This window comes from Heterodontus francisci, chromosome 40 (assembly GCF_036365525.1).
Source record: "Heterodontus francisci isolate sHetFra1 chromosome 40, sHetFra1.hap1, whole genome shotgun sequence".
In the NCBI taxonomy this organism is placed as follows: domain Eukaryota; kingdom Metazoa; phylum Chordata; class Chondrichthyes; order Heterodontiformes; family Heterodontidae; genus Heterodontus; species Heterodontus francisci.
Window position 1 is genome coordinate 9,015,366 of NC_090410.1, and position 16,348 is coordinate 9,031,713.

The 16,348-nt window shown below is 45.6% G+C and overlaps 1 protein-coding gene across 5 annotated transcripts in view; it reads left to right on the forward strand.

The window, feature by feature from the left end:
• LOC137353049 (G-protein coupled receptor 4-like) overlaps positions 1-16,348 on the forward strand; it is a 149,559-nt gene that overhangs the window by 122,943 nt on the left and 10,268 nt on the right. Inside the window, exon 1 of one of the 5 annotated variants that reach the window (XM_068018989.1) lies at positions 7,382-7,549. The exons of the other annotated variants lie outside the window; for them this stretch is intronic. The gene's annotated coding sequence lies outside the window, so the exon portion shown is untranslated. Of the gene's footprint in view, positions 1-7,381; positions 7,550-16,348 lie in introns of those variants that run through there. 5 annotated transcript variants of the gene reach the window in all.

The window sequence follows — 16,348 nt, forward strand, 5'->3', positions numbered from 1 at the left end:
TCCCTCTTTAAAAGGAATTCTAATGGGGAGACTCCCTCTTTAAAAGGAATTCTAATGGGGAGACTCCCTCTTTAATAGGGGTTCTAATGGGGAGACTCCCTCTTTAAAAGGAATTCTAATGGGGAGACTCCCTCTTTAATAGGGGTTCTAATGGGGAGACTCCCTCTTTAAAAGGAATTCTAATGGGGAGACTCCCTCTTTAAAAGGAATTCTAATGGGGAGACTCCCTCTTTAAAAGGAATTCTAATGGGGAGACTCCCTCTTTAATAGGGGTTCTAATGGGGAGACTCCCTCTTTAATAGGGGTTCTAATGGGGAGACTCCCTCTTTAATAGGGGTTCTAATGGGGAGACTCCCTCTTTAATAGGGGTTCTAATGGGGAGACTCCCTCTTTAATAGGGGTTCTAATGGGGAGACTCCCTCTTTAATAGGGGTTCTAATGGGGAGACTCCCTCTTTAATAGGGGTTCTAATGGGGAGACTCTCTAAAAGGAATTCTAATGGGGAGACTCCCTCTTTAAAAGGAATTCTAATGGGGAGACTCCCTCTTTAATAGGGATTCTAATGGGGAGACTCCCTCTTTAATAGGGATTCTAATGGGGAGACTCCCTCTTTAATAGGGATTCTAATGGGGAGACTCCCTCTTTAATAGGGATTCTAATGGGGAGACTCCCTCTTTAATAGGGATTCTAATGGGGAGACTCCTTCTTTAATAGGGGTTCTAATGGGGAGACTCCTTCTTTAAAAGGAATTCTAATGGGGAGACTCCCTCTTTAATAGGGATTCTAATGGGGAGACTCCCTCTTTAATAGGGATTCTAATGGGGAGACTCCCTCTTTAATAGGGATTCTAATGGGGAGACTCCCTCTTTAATAGGGATTCTAATGGGGAGACTCCCTCTTTAATAGGGATTCTAATGGGGAGACTCCCTCTTTAATAGGGATTCTAATGGGGAGACTCCTTTAATAGGGGTTCTAATGGGGAGACTCCCTCTTTAATAGGGGTTCTAATGGGGAGACTCCCTCTTTAATAGGGGTTCTAATGGGGAGACTCCCTCTTTAATAGGGGTTCTAATGGGGAGACTCCCTCTTTAATAGGGGTTCTAATGGGGAGACTCCCTCTTTAATAGGGGTTCTAATGGGGAGACTCCCTCTTTAATAGGGATTCTAATGGGGAGACTCCCTCTTTAATAGGGATTCTAATGGGGAGACTCCCTCTTTAATAGGGATTCTAATGGGGAGACTCCCTCTTTAATAGGGGTTCTAATGGGGAGACTCCCTCTTTAATAGGGGTTCTAATGGGGAGACTCCCTCTTTAATAGGGGTTCTAATGGGGAGACTCCCTCTTTAATAGGGATTCTAATGGGGAGACTCCTTTAATAGGGGTTCTAATGGGGAGACTCCTTTAATAGGGGTTCTAATGGGGAGACTCCCTCTTTAATAGGGATTCTAATGGGGAGACTCCTTTAATAGGGGTTCTAATGGGGAGACTCCTTTAATAGGGGTTCTAATGGGGAGACTCCCTCTTTAATAGGGATTCTAATGGGGAGACTCCTTTAATAGGGGTTCTAATGGGGAGACTCCCTCTTTAATAGGGGTTCTAATGGGGAGACTCCCTCTTTAATAGGGGTTCTAATGGGGAGACTCCCTCTTTAATAGGGGTTCTAATGGGGAGACTCCCTCTTTAATAGGGGTTCTAATGGGGAGACTCCCTCTTTAATAGGGATTCTAATGGGGAGACTCCTTTAATAGGGGTTCTAATGGGGAGACTCCTTTAATAGGGGTTCTAATGGGGAGACTCCCTCTTTAATAGGGATTCTAATGGGGAGACTCCTTTAATAGGGGTTCTAATGGGGAGACTCCTTTAATAGGGGTTCTAATGGGGAGACTCCCTCTTTAATAGGGATTCTAATGGGGAGACTCCTTTAATAGGGGTTCTAATGGGGAGACTCCCTCTTTAATAGGGGTTCTAATGGGGAGACTCCCTCTTTAATAGGAATCTCTTTGGTGGGATCCCACAACAGCAATGTTCAAGAATAAGCTGTTGTCAGCAGCAGGTGCCCTTATTTTAGTTTTGACTGAGTTCCTCCATCAGTCTTTATCTTTGACTGAAACAATGTTCCAAAACAAACTGATCAGACTGAGATTATCAGAAGCCGTGATCTAATGTGCCAGAGGGGACAGAACTGTGTACAGGCAAAATGCGGGACAGGTGGACTTAAAAGTGTTCCCATTGAAGAGCTCCCTCTGCACTCACCTGAGACGGTTTGCGATATTTTCACAGTGATTTGCCCTGATTCTCCATCCACCTCAGAGGGATCATTGTGTTTCAGCCATGCTGCCCAAGGCGACAGCCCTCTTGGTGCAATTGTTGGCCCGTCTTAGGTACGCCTCAGGGTCTTGTGACGATACCCCATCACCATAGTGACACATCTTGCACCAGCCAGTGTTAGCGAGCATAGCTCCAAAATATTCATCCATCCTCACGGCCACTATCATCACTGGCCCGATGACCCCCCCAGCGACCCCCACTGCCCTAGCAACACAGGAGGCATTATTTACCAAGACGTAACAACAACACCTACAACAACTTGCACTTATCGATACCCTTAACATAGAGAAACAGCTCCGGACGCGTCTCGGAAACATAATCGGGCAAAAATAAACTCTGAGCCAAAGGACATGTTAGGAGATTGGTCAAGGAACAAGATTTGTAGAAGCTTCTCAAAGAAGGAGAAAAAGGCAGAGAAGCAGGGAGATTTAGGGAGCAAATTCCAGAGTTTAGGGCTTGGATGTCTGAAGGAGGAGAGGGGCAAAGGAATTGGAGATGCACAAAAGAGGCCCTGAGCACAGAGATCTCGGAGAGCTGTAGGAGGTTGGAGAAATAGGGAGGGGTGCGAGGCATGGAGGGAGTTGAGCACCAGGATGAGAACTTTAAAATTGAGGCGTTGGTAGAGGGGTGAAGTGGAAATTGGTGCAGGTTAAGATACGGGCAGCAGAGTTTTGGATGAGTTGACGTTTATGGAGGATAGAGAATTGGAGCCCAGCCAGCAGAGCACTTAAGAAATCAAGTCTGGAAGTGACAAAGGCATGGATGAGGGTTTTAACGGCAGAGGCGCTGAGTCAGTTTGGAGGCGGGTGATGTTGCAAAGGTGGAAGAAGGCGGGAGAGGGTGAGGTGAGATTGGTCTTTGAAGGTAGCACAGAATGGGAAAGTAACAAATCAGTCGACCCTGTTGCACCCGCATTTTAATTTTTAAATTGTCGGCCTGGTGTTCAACTCCTTCCACGGCTTTGCCCCCTCTCCTACCTCTGTAACCTCCTCCAGCCCTGCAACCCTCCAAGAATTCTGCGTTTCCCCAATTCTGGCTTCGTCTGTCCATCTCCAACTCCCTTTACTCCCCTTCCCCCCCCCATCATTGGTGGCCATCTGTTCAGCCATGCAAGCCCTAAGCACTGGAGTTTTCTCCCCTAAGCCTCTCGGCTTCTCTACCTCCCTGTCCTTCTATAAGAATCTCCTTAAAACCCACCCTCTTTGACCAATCTGCTAACATCTTCTTCTATGGCTGAGCATTGATTGCGTTTCTGTGAAGCATCCAGAGATATTTCTCTGTGTTAAGGGTGTATATAAGTGCAAGTTGTTATATTTGCTGCTTTTGGTGTCGTTACTCCCTGGTAAGTGATGGTTCCTGCACCACTAGGGCAGTGGGGACCATATTGTCACTGGGAGTCAGCAAGGCAGGGCTGAAGAGCGTGGCTGTGAAAATGGATGAATATTCTGGAGCTTTGCTTGATCACTTTTCTTCTTTTTCATTGAACTCAAACGGCTTGTAAGTCAGGCCATGTGGAACAGGCGGCCATTTTGTTCTGCATGTCTTGCAATTAAATCAAAGAGCAATTTCACCACCCCCCCCCCTCTCCCCCAGCAGTCTTTGTAATCAAATGAACAAACTTGCATTTATATGGTGTTTTTCACAACCTCAACATGTCCCAAATCACTGTACAGCTGATGAAGTACTTTTGAAGCATGTTGCAATGTAGGAAACACAGCAGTCAATTTGCGCACAGCAAGATCTCACAAACAGCAATGAGATAATGACCTGATCATTTCTTTTTTTTGTTTAGTGGTGTTGGTCGCAGGATAATTATTGACCGGGATGCCGGAATAGTGCCATGGGATCTTTACCTCCGCCTGAGAGGGCAGACAGGATCTTAGTTCAACATCCCTGAAAGATGGTGCCCCCCAACAGCGCTGTACTCCCTCAGGCCTGCATTGAGGTGTCAGCTTAGTCTCTGGAGAGTGACTTGAAATTTCTGTTTGAGTGAGAGTGCGACCATGGGAGCTGATGTGAGGTTTGAAGCTCAGCGCAAGATCAAGTAGAGATGTGAGGTTGTGAGCAACCTGGCTGAATCTGAGACATTAGCTGGGGATGAGAATTTGGTACCAGGATGTATGAAATGGAAAATGTTCTATTCTCCAGTGGTAACGTTGCTTGCCTCAATGAGCATTCAAAGGAATGCCATCCATTGGATATCTACCTGCTGAGAGTAAAGGAAATAGTTTATGGGAATTCTAGCAATGAAGGGGAAGGGGTTTAATTTGTTGGAATTCTATGCAATGGGAATGAATGGGAAGGAGTTTGAACTGTTGAATTTTTGTACTGGAGTGAGATTTATATTTCTCTGAAGATAGCTGTCCTCAGAGTGTCAAACATATGACTGTTTCTCCTGTCCCAGTACTAACTCTTCAGCTGAAGTTGTCTGCACTTCCCTATTAGATAGAGTTTCATTTTGTTCGCTGTTGCTTTGCCAAGATGGTAATGCAATCCTTTTCAATTATCAGATATTTAATCTATTGTGTTGCAAGAAGTAGAGGTGGTTTATACTGAGGATCTGTCTAGTGTGCAGTGCTGACAGCTCAAAGTGGGAACTGGCAATTCACAGCAGCACAAAGTATTTCACCGTCAGTTCCCTTCCTTAGTTTGGAACGAGCCTTAGTCTTGTCCTTGCCTCACCCATACAGCTGTTGTTCATGTGTGAACAGAGCCAGGAAAGGGTCAAGTGTGTGAATTCCCCATGCCCCTCAATGGGGCCTTGGGTACAGGTGGTGGGGCAGGGAGGTTGATGGCACAACTGGGGGCTCTCAAAATGTAGACCATGGGTCAGCAGTCCAATCATCCATGGGACCCAGCTGCAGAGAGTACTCCTGTTCCTGCCTAACACCCTTATGTGAGTGTCAGCTGTGGCTCATTGGTTAACATGCTTACCTCTCAGTTAGAAAGCTGAGGGTTCAGGCCCTGCTCTAGAGAGTTGAGTGCAAATGTGGGCTGATGCTCCCACTGCAGTACTGATGGGGTAATGAATTGGCAGAGGTGATGCATGGGTATCTACTTGTGGGAGCTTGCTGTGTGTGAATTGGGTGCTATGTTTCATATATGACAGCAGTGACTGCATTTCATTGGCTGTAAAGTGCTTTTGGACGTCATGAAATAGCGCTATATAAATGCAAGTCTTTCACTTTCAAGTAAGAACCATTGGATAACGATCAGGTACCCTGGCCAATGTTCATGCTCCTCAGCACCCCTAGCACAGAGTCAGATTGTGGGTGACGACAGTCAAATTTTGCCGTGATGCCCTGAGAGTCAGAATCCCTGCTAACGATCAGGTTAGGCTCATACGTGAAGATTGCCCACGTGAGCAAGATACCACATACCACAAAGTACCCAAGGAACCCAAAACTCTGGCAACTGTACCCAGAAACAGCCCATACCCCAGTGGGGGTCGTCACCCATGGAACTGTGAAAATCAGTATTTTAGTGAAACTCAGTACCTATGGAACTGTACCCAGTGAACCACCTTCTTGAACCGCTGCAGTCCGTGTGGTGTAGGTACACCCACAGTGCTGTTAGGGAGGGGCTTTTGACCCAGCAACAGTGAAGGAACAGCGATGTATTTCCAAGTCAGGATAGTAATTGGCTTGGAGGGGAACTTGGAGGTGTTGGGATTCCCATGCTTCCATTGCCCTTGTCCTTCTAGGTGGTAGAGGTCGGGGGTTTGGAAGGTGCTGTCGGAGGAACCTTGGTGAGTTGCTGCAGTGCATCTTATACTGCTGCCACTGTGTGCTGGCGGTGGAGGGAGTGAACGTTGAAGGTGATGGATGGGGTGTGCCTGGATGGTATCGAGCTTCTTGAGTGTTGTTGGAGCTACACCCATCCAGGCAAGTGGAGAGTATTCCATCACACTCCTGACTTGTGCTTTGTAGATGGTGGACAGGCTTTAGGGAGTCAGGTGACTTACGTGCAGCAGATTTCCCAACTTCTGACCTGCTTTTGTAGCCACAGTATTTATACAGCTGGTCCAGTTCAGTTTCTGGTCAATGGTAACCCCAAGGATGTTGATAGTGGGGCATTCAGCAATGGTAATGTCATTGAATATCAAGGGGAGATGGTTCGATTCTGTCTTGTTGGAGATGGTCATTGCCTTGCACTTGTGCAGTGCAGATGTTACTTGTCACTTATCAGCCCGAGCCTGAATGTTGTTCACTCAGTAGGAGGCAGTCCCAATGGAATTGTATCCAGTGAGAGACAGTTTCCGGGATTGTACCCCAATGAAAGTCAGCACCCAGGAAACTGTAGGTCAGTGAGAATTCGCACCTGTAGAATTGTACCCCAGCAAGAGTTGGCACTTTGCGAACTAGAATCCAGTGCTCATGGAACTGTGACGCTGACTAGTGATGGGATGTGGGCTCCGTGGCTGCTGACCCTTCCTGTTGTATGGGTTCTGGAGGCACTGGCCTTGTGCTGGCATATGGGTTCAACAGATGCATTGCATCCCAGACTGTGATCAGCAACTGTGGTGGGTATCACAGCGAAATGCAACCCTGGCTTCACCTTGATGTCCACCCATGGACTTTCCCGCAAGGGGGAAACACGCAATGATCAAAAGTGATCCCCAACACAATGGCATTGCCGCCATTGCAGCTAACTCAGCATCATAGGATGGAAAATGGTCCAGTAGCAGAGAAAGCACTGGAGTTACTGTGTGACCCAGTGAGGTGGCGAGGCCGGGGTGATGGGCGGTGGTGGGGGGGGGGGGGGGCGTGGGGTGAGACCATGTGTTAGAATCCATACAGGAACGTCATGGTTGTGAGAATGACGCTGTTCTCTCTCGCTCTGTCTCTCTCCTCTCTGGTTTAATTTGCTCAGTGATGAAGCCCCTTTAAGACCAGCTACACTCTGCCAGTCAGTGAAGCGAAGCAAGCACAAGCTGTTAATCTGGAACATTAATAATCGAGCAATCGGTGAAAGCACCTGGGCCAGACAGGAGAAGCAGAATGTGGTGAAGGCAGCTGCAGATAGACCAATAGACTGCTCAAAGTGGAAAGACGAAAGCAAAACAATTTGTGTCGGTCCGATCCAGAAATAAATAAAAAAAAATCTCGGCGCAGTGGACGTAATCGTGGGAGTTATCTAATTATGACATCGGACTGTGGGACTGCATTGCGTTCCTGTAGTTATAGCAGCATCTGGGAGTCCGACACTTCAATAGGATATGTGAGCATTGTTTGATTTTCTTTTTCCTATCGTATTATTAATTCGATTGAAATTTAATCTGTACGGAGAATGTTTTTCACAGACCGGGGAAACGCCATAGTTTCCTGATTCTGATTCAGTGGGTCGCACTTACGGGGCAGGAGAGCTCGGGGCCCCCTCCTCATGTGACTATTGTAAGTCTTGCTGTGCATATCAGACCAAAGTGTGACATGCTGGCTAAGAAACATCTTGGAAACTGTTACTAGGGCAATACACATTGGGTGGATATCAGAACCTACAGGCAGAAAGTTGGTAAGGCTCCTCAAGGTGACCCGAACCCCAGAACTGGTCCTATCTTGGAGTCTGTTCAGAAATGATTTGTTTAGCCATTATGGGATTATATAAACATGTTGAAGTGTCTGAAAGATGATTTTTGTTTTTAGTTTGATGAGAGTGGTTAAACATAAATACAATTTAGATTTGAATTGTTCCTTGGTCTGCTGGGGCAGACGGGACAATAGTGAAAAAATAGAGAAAACTGAAAGAAAATTGAGAGAAAATGTGTTGGAAGGAGAGATACAAATGGCATAAAATAACAAATTATCCAGATTATTACTCCAAGGGTTCCAATAATGGATTGACCAATACCGCGTCACTGGGGGGTGTAAGAATGGGTTGGTTCAAGAAATTCTCACTCAGGGATGTAAGAGTCGATTGGCTAATGGGAATGTCACTTAATTACAAAGGTGTGCTGACTAATAGGAGTGGCACTCAGCAATGTATTTATAAGTGCCCAAGGTGTGTGTTACTCATATAGAACATAAGAAATAGGATCAGGAGTAGGCTATACGGTCCCTGGAGCCTACTCATCCAGTCAATAAGATTCTGGCCGATCTTGTACTTCATCTCCACTTTCCCACCCTATTACCTTATCCCTTGAGTCCCTTCAGTTGACATTTAGGGCCTTCATGTCACGCTTGCAAGCATCCTTGAAGCGGAGCTTTGGGCTCCCCACTGGTCGTCTGTCGCCGGCTATCTCACCATACAGAAGGTCCTTGGGTGTGTGACCGTCTTCCATCCTGCGGACGTGTCCGATCCACTGAAGCCGCCTCTGTTTGATTAGTGCCAACATACTTGGGAACTCCGCCTTTGAGAGGACTGCCACATTTGTGATTTTGTCCTGCCAGGATATACCCATAATGCACCGCAGACAGCAAAGAGGGAAATTATTGAGCTTCTTTTCCTGGTAGCTGTAAGTGGCCCATGTTTCACAGCCATACAGAAAGGTGCTGAAAACACAAACCTTATAAATCATCAGCTTGGTCCTAAGGGTCAGCTTGGTGTTATTCCATGTATGTTTCACAAGTTGACCAAAGGTGGTAGCTGGTTTCCCTATGTGTGTATCGAGCTCTGCATCAAGGGACAGATTGTCTGTCACCATGGAGCCAAGGTAGCAGAATCTGCTAACCACTTCCAGTCGGGTGTTATTTAGTGTGATCAGAGGCGGAGATGCACCACCTTCTCCCATGACTGGCTAGCAGGCATGCACAAATAGATTGGCCAAATGGAGCTAATCAGGAGATTCAGAGGAAGGCCCTTCCCTAAAATGGAACCTTCTCACCCTTGTACCCTCCGAATGGCTGACTTGAGGGGTGGGGGGTAATGCTAAGGAGAGGATATGCAACAGTTCTCAACCATCATATCCTGGATGTTGTAACCGTCATGACAATATCAACAAAACAGATCGTTCAACAGATACAGTGAGCAGCTGTTCCCAAAGACAATCAACCAAAACAATGGACCTTGTAATTGGATTCCGAATTAAATGTCTGCAAGGAAACATTGGGTTTTTGACCTCAAATATTCTTGGCAATGTCGCTGAATCAAATATGCCATTGAAATACCCTAACAGTTACAAATAGCTACAGCCTATTAATGAAAAAAAGAGAGGTTTCTCTATCCTTACCAATACAGAGTTCAAGAGGTTAAAATGAACCTACCTATATAATTATTAGAAATGTTGTAAGGTGATAGGACTGTCGAATCCTAGCAGCAAATCTGATTCTGATCAATTAGATCCAAAGAATTAGTTATTGACAAAAACACAATACAAAGCACTGGACAGGGTGCAAAAAAATTTACTAGAATTATACCAGATCTGAGAGATTATGCCCATCAGTAAAGATTAAACAAACTGGGGCTGTTTTCTTGAATAAAGAGAAGGAAGGGGTTGTGAATCTTTGGAATTCTCGACCCCAGAGAGCTGTGGAAGCTCAGTCGTTGAGTATATTCAAGACAGGGGTCGATAGATTTTTGGGTACTAAGGGGTATGGGGACAGTGCGGGAAGGTGGAGTTGAGGTAGATCATCAGTCATGATTTTGTTGAAAGGCGCAGCAAGCTTGACAAACCAAATAGCCTACCCCAGCTCCTATTTCTTATGCTCTTGTCTCCCTTCTCCCTCTCCCCAAGTAGTCTCATGCTCAACATTTTATAGGTATAGTGTCTTTAACATAGTAAAGCGCCCAAATACCCAACTTAACACTGCATTAACAGCGGCTCCATGACACTCATTGGCATCTAGCTCCCTTTGGTACTTGCCCAAACCTAAAAGGCGTCCCTTCTACTGATAGTCGGCCATGCTACACGCATTCCCGACTTGGTTACCAGCCCCACAAGACCTCCCAGCCGAAACCCAGTCATGAGTAATATTCCCTCTAAGCTCTGTGTTGCCATTGGCCCAAAAGTAGGCCCCACACAATTTGGCCCTTTGAAGTTGCCACGCGGCACAAAAAAATTTAAAGGGGCCGCACACTTAAATAAATCGCCCGTGCACCCCCAAAAAAACATTAGAGGGTACCTTGGTGGTGCGCCATTTCAGGAGAATCCACCATTTATAATTCATTGTAATATTCCCTCAATTTTTACAAAAAAAATGTATTTTCCCTTTTATGTTAAATAGTTGCCTGTCCATCAGCAGAATGAGCAGTGAGCAATTATTGTCTGTGACAAATCAGAACAAGGGAGCTGAACTAACAAAAGCACAAGCTCATTGAAGCACTGTGGGATAATGATTCTCTGCTGATGTCAGTCCTGTTCCCTTGCCTGGTCACACTCATTGAAATGTTGCATTACGTTAAAGGCGTTACATAAATACAATTTTTTTTCCCGGTCAGTTTTCCAGTGAATGTGCCTCCAGCCACTGTTTAATGTCAAAAGTCAACAGAAATAGACAGAAAGTCAAATAAATTGACGTTAAACATTATTAATAATTATTCCACGTGTTTAGTTATTGAAACAGGCTGTAATAGGCAGACTCTCCCTTTAGCAGGAGCACAGACAATTGTTCCTGCCTTAAAAAGGTCTTGTCTCCAGGTTCTCCCAATCGGACTCTGTATCTGCCAGTCGGCCAAAACTCTATTTTGAAACTAAAAATAAAACTCAGGATGCGGAATCTCTGGCACAGCCTGTATTTATTAGGTTTTAAGTGGCATCAGTTGGTCCTGTAAGTGGGCTGAGTACTTTATTTGTAGAGGAGTTGGTTCCCACTGCTCTATATCAACTTGAGTAGAGCTGGGTGTGTAACATTGAAGTCCCTGAGCTGGATACTCCTGTTAGTCCGCTTGTGTATTTCTCTCAATCTCTCCAAAAGCACAATGATTTTACACGAGATGAGGCAAAACTCGGCTCAAATCGTTAGGCTGTTTTATTCCAAAGAAAGTCAGACTTCCATTTATATAGCACCTTTCACAACCACAGGATATTCCAAAGCACTTTACCGCCAATTAAGTACTTTTTATTTTAGCTTCCACTGTTGCAATGTAGGAAATCCCGCGGCCAATTTGTACACAGCGAGCTCCCGTAAACAGCAATGTGATAAATAACCAGATACCAGTGATGTTAGTTAAGTGATGAATATTGAGCAGGACAAAAGAAAACCTCCCCCACTCCTCTTCAGAATAGTGCTATGGGAACATTTAACTCCACCTGTGAGGGCAGATAGGGCCTTGGTTTAAGGTCACATCTGAAAGACAGTACCTCCAACAGTGCAGCACTCCCTCAGTACTGCACTGGGAGTGTTAGCCTAGATCTTTGTGCTCATGGCCTAGATGCAGGACTTGACCCCACAACCTTCTAACCTCAAAGGTCAGGGTGCTTCCCACTGAGCCACAGCTGCAAACATTTAGGTGTTAATCGCTTCCACTTTGCTCCGTTGACACAATTTGATCACATGAAAATAATGAATACAATACACTGACCGAATTCAGTGAGTTACCTTAATTAACTTAAAACAGAATAACCCCTCGGCATTCAGTCCTAAAGTCCAAGGTAGGATCTTCTCTCTGTCAAAAAGCTATGCATCTCTTCTGCAACCTCCGCTCCCTCCGAGACAGATAAAATATCAAAAGGGGTTTCTAAACACATTGGGTGAGAGGTTTTTTTCAATGACCCAGAAAAGCAAACAAGTTATTTATTGTTTTGTCCCTTGGAAAACAACTTGCGGTTAGCATATTAACTATCTGACTCCAGGTCTATATCCCAAATGGGAATCTACACACGAATCTAACGCCATTAAAGCAAGTTTTAACTTTAGAGCCATAATGACACTGAGGAGGCCATTCGGCCCATCGAAACTTAAACCGCATTTACAAATAACTCATATCTAGATACTTTCTGGTCAAAGAAAGTCTTGATGGTGACAACCCCTTTCTAAAAGAGATTTTGCTGGTGATACTGAGTTCTTGAAAAGGGTCTGGATGACGATACTTACTCTTTGAGGGGCTCTCTTTAATACAGAGTTGTGTTGGTGAAGTGCAATCTTTGCTCTCCCCCCCCCCCCCCCCCCAGTCACTTCACAACTTGACAGCCCTTCTGTCATCCTTCACCTTCGAAATAATATTGGATCATTTGATAAATAAGGAGCTTTAGCTTTTAATGGAGACCTCCTGCTGCAAATGGATGGGCCTGAACGCTGACCGTGTCTCACCATTAAACACACTGCTGCATTAAAAGAGAAAGGGGATGGTGACATCAGTGACATCTGCAGTTATGCATAAGACTGCAACAATCTGCAATCCTTAAACAACAGTGTCCATTTTCCAGGAGCCATTTATAAATGTCAGCTGACCATAAAGGGTTTCAGTGCTGACGGAGGGGTCAAGGGGCATTGCCTTCATGAAAATTTGCATGCAAGCCTTTTATTTCCTGGGAGAAGTCAACTGCATTTACAAATGACGTGCTTCAGTGCGATCTATCCCCCCGAACTCAGAGGTTTAGCTTTGTTTGATTGACAAGTCAATGAAGAATTTCCAAATATAAATGAGGACCTGGTATTTTGTTGGAGACTGAGAGCTGAAACGCACACTGCATCTGTAAGAAAAGATGTCTTGCAGGAAAAGAAACTTAGACTTGCATTTGTATAGCGCCGTTCGCTGCCTCAGAACGTCCCGAAGCGCTTTACACTGCCAGGGAATGCGGTGGAGGCAGATTCAACCGAGGCATTCAAAAGGAAATTAGATAGTTACCTGAAAAGGAAGAATGTTCAGGGTTATGGGGAGGAGGCAGGGGAATGGCACTAAGTGCATTGCTCACTCGTAGAGCCGGTGTAAACACGATGGGCTGAATGGCCTCCTTCTGTGCTGCAACAATGAAATACTTTTGAAGCGCAATATAGGGAAATGCGGCAGCTCACTTCTGCACAGTAAGCTCCCACAAACAGCGATATGATAATGAACAGCTGTTTTAGCAATGTTGGTTGAAGAATAAACATTGTGCGGAACACCGGCGAAAACTCGCCTGCTCTTCTTCAAAATAGTAGCTGTGGGATCTTTTACATCCACCTTAGAGGGCAGATGGGGCCGTGATTTAACGTATCCAAAAGAAGGCACATCCGACTGTGCAGCATTCCCTCAGCCCTGTTCTGGAGTGCTAGCCTCAATTTTGAGCACAGATTCCCAGAGTGAGACGTGAACCCACAAACTCAGCAAGCTACAACATTTTCTCGCAAGTCAACAAACGCAGAAGTGTTGTCATTCCAGAATTTACAAGTCACTGTGCTCACAAAGTGAGGGATTGCAGTGATTTCCCCTACCCCCTGCGCTGCCATGTATCGGTGACACTGAGACCCCATTACGGGCACAAGTAAAATGTCAAAAGAACTTTCTTCAGATAGGGGAGAAAATTGGAGGATAATATGGGCGGCACAGTGGCGCAGTGGTTAGCACCGCAGCCTCACAGCTCCAGCGACCTGAGGTTCAATTCTGGGTACTGCCTGTGTGGAGTTTGCAAGTTCTCCCTGTGTCTGCGTGGGTTTTCGCCGGGTGCTCCGGTTTCCTCCCACCACCAAAAGACTTGCAGGGTGATGGGTAAATTGGCCATTATAAATTGCCCCTAGTATAGGTAGGTGGTAGGAGAATATAGGGACAGGTGGGGATGTGGTAGGAATATGGGATTAGTGTAGGATTAGTATAAATGGGTGGTTGATGGTCGGCACAGACTCGGTGGGCCGAAGGGCCTGTTTCAGTGCTGTATCTCTATAAATAAAAATAAATAAATAAGAGCCCAGCTGCTGCAGATCCTTGATCTATTTCAAACTAAGTCTCATTTATTTGGTTATTGGAATTAAACATTCCAATTCTGCTTGACCTGCGAATGGGGCTGACTGGACAATGCTATCAGATGCGGCAAGGGTTTTGCAAGATCAAGGCAGGAAGCAAGAGCTCATGGGCTGGAGGGAGATGTGTAGCTCTGCATTAATCCGCTTTGTCAGCTCGTTTAACCAAACTATGCATCTCCTTCAAGTTATATGAAGCGGGCAACCGACGAACCAAAACAAGGATGAGGTGGGACATGGAGATAGTTCATTCTCGGAATGTTAAGGAGAAAGTCAGAAAGGACGTGCATTTATATAGCACCTTTCACAACCTCAGGACATGCCAAAGTGCTTTGCAGCCAATGAAGCAGCTTTGAAATGCTGCTGTAATTTATGAAACATGGCAGCCAATTTTTACAGAGCAAAATCCCATAAACAGCAACAAAACAAAATTATGCGTTCAAGGGATGGAATTCCCTCCCTAAATCTCTCCAACTCTCTACCTCTCCTTCTTCGCTTAGAGGCTCGTGAACACCTACCTCTTTGAAGAAGCTTTTGGCCATCTGCGCCAATATCACCTCATGTGGCTCGGTGTCTAATCTTGCTTTGTAATGCTCCCGTGAAGCACTGTGGGGGCATTTTATTACGTTAAAGGTGTGATTTAAAATATAAGTTGTTGATGTGGGCATCTCTGGTAAGGCCAGCAGTTGTTGCCCATCCTTAATTTCCCTCGAGAAGGTGGTGGTGAGCTGCTGGGCTATTTCAGGGGCAGTTAAGAGTCAACCACATCGAGAGCAAAGTGATAATGACGAGATAGTCTGGTGTGTTTTTTTTTTAGTGATGTTGGTTGAGGGATAAATGTTGGCCAGGGCACAGAGGAGAACTTCCCTGCTCTCCTCCGAATAAGCTGTGAGTTCCTCTCCACTCACCTTAAAGGGCAATGAGAGAAGGAATGTCATCATTGATGTCCTTTGTAAACATCAAGCAGTTGAAAAGGATTATAATTTATTTTTACATCCTTTATTTATGTCTGCTCCCACTGATTGTTTTCTCACTATTTTTGGTAACTTTGCAATTGTGACTCAAGAATCCCATTCTGTTCAGTGATTGTTTCAGGTGGATTATATTACACAGTCAATGAGTGAGTCAGTGCCCCTGATGATGCAATTTCTAGTAGTGCTATTCGATTGTGCTTAGGGACAAGTTCACTCTCACTGTACCCACGCTGTTGGAAGAGCTGGCAGAACTAAGGCAAGTCTGCATGCACTCGAGTAAGTAAGAGCCAACTAGTTGGCCCTGAAAAGAGATGTCTCCGAGGGGACCTTATAGAGGTCCATTGCTATTTAGTGGGATAGTGAAACCTGGAGCAATGGGGTTTAGATAAGCCAGGGCATCAGGCCGAGAGGGCACAGTGAAGCAAAGTGATGGCCAAGTTTAGGCTAGATACTAAGCTGTACTTTCTCAGCCATTGGGTAGCACTCTTGCCCTGAGTTGGAAGGTCAAGGGTTCAAACCCCACTCCCGAGACTTAAGCACAAAATCTAGGCTGACCCTCCCAGTGCAGTACTGAGGGAGCGCTGCACTGTCGGAGGTGCGTCTTTTGGATGAGATGTTAAACTGAGGCCCTCTCAGGTGGATGTAAAAGATTCCATGGCACTATTTTGTTGAAGAGCAGGGGAGTTCGGCCTGGTGTCCTGGCCAATATATATTAGGGTGGCACAGTGGTTAGCACCGCAGCCTCACAGCTCCAGCGACCCGGGTTCAATTCTGGGTACTGCCTGTGTGGAGTTTGCAAGTTCACCCTGTGTCTGCGTGGGTTTCCTCCGGGTGCTCCGGTTTCCTCCCACATGCCAAAGACTTGCAGGCTGATAGGTAATTTGGCCAGTATAAATTGTCCCTAGTTTAGGTAGGTGGTAGGGAAGTATAGGGATAGGTGGGGATGTGGTACGAATATGGGATTAGTGTAGGATTAGTATAAATGGATGGTTGATGGTCGGCATAGACTCGGTGGGCCGAAGGGCCTGTTTCAGTGCTGTATCTCTAAACTAATCTAATATCCCTCAGGTGACACCTTGTTCATCTTTGCTCTCAATTATGGGTCTCTTGGGATTAAATGTGTAACATGCTCAGTGACTGAAAGACTCGCATTTTTATGGTGCCTTACGTGACCTCAGGACATCCCAAAGCACTTTCCAGCCAATGAAGAGCTTTGGAAGTGTAGTCATTGTTGT